We start from the raw sequence: 1,099 nt of genomic DNA on the forward strand, positions 1-1,099 counted from the left end.
TATCCCACTGAAGAGCAAATCCAGATTTTATATGGCTTGAAGCACATACAATTTAGAGGGCTTTCTTGAAGAATGGAACGGGCTATACAATGAGGGGCCCTGAAACTAAAGCTTTATCAGCCTCACAGTTAATCTGCTTCTGACCACCCTTCTTTCCCTGCTTCAGTTATGGTAAGGCAGCAGACGTGTCTTGGGGAACCTGTGTACTCTTGTGTTCTAGAATAATTTCCAGAAAAGGAGGAATCATTGTGAACTCTTCCCCTTCACCAGAAGTGTTCAGTTTTATGTAATATAATCATTTGAATTATAGGAATCAGGTTTTCTGACTTGTAATAAATAAATAAATTCAATAAGTAAATTTCAAAAAGGAAACACACATATGGTAGAATAAAGCTAAAAAATTTATTATTATTATTATTATTTTTGGTAGTTCTTGGCTGGGGCCGGGTTTGAACCTACCACCTCCGTATATGGGGCCGGCACCCTACTCCTTTGAGCCACAGGCGCCTCCATTTCTTTTTTTTTTTTTTTTTAAAAGACAGAGTCTCATTTTGTCACTCTCGGTAAAGTGCTGTGGTGTCACAACTCATAGCAACCTCCAGCTCTTGGGCGTAGGCGATTCTTTTGCCTCAGCCTCCTGAGTAGCTGGGACTATAGTCGCCCCCTACAACACTCAGCTATTTTTTTTGTTGCAGTTTGGCCAGGGCCGAGTTGGACAGAGCCTCAAGCTATTGCCCTGGTTAGTGTGCCACTGCATCACAGCTCACAGCAACCTCCAACTCCTGGGCTTATGTAATTCTGCCTCCGCCTCCCAAGTAGCTGGGACTAACGGTGCCCGCCACAACGCCCAACTATTTTTTGGTTGTAGCCGTCATTTCTGTTTGGCGGGCCCAGGCTGGATTTGAACCTGCCAGCTCAGGTGTATGCGGCTGGCGCCCCAGCTGCTTGAGCCACAGATGCCTAGCCTATTTATTTTTTTGAGACAGAGTAGCAGCCACCTTGGGTTCAGTGATTTGGTGTCTTAGCTTACAGAAACCTTAAACTCTTGGGCTCAAGCAATTCTCTTGCCTCAGCCTCCCAAGTAGCTGGGACTACAGGC

This window comes from Otolemur garnettii, unplaced genomic scaffold (assembly GCF_000181295.1).
Source record: "Otolemur garnettii isolate 467f Iridium unplaced genomic scaffold, OtoGar3 scaffold00050, whole genome shotgun sequence".
Taxonomy (NCBI): domain Eukaryota; kingdom Metazoa; phylum Chordata; class Mammalia; order Primates; family Galagidae; genus Otolemur; species Otolemur garnettii.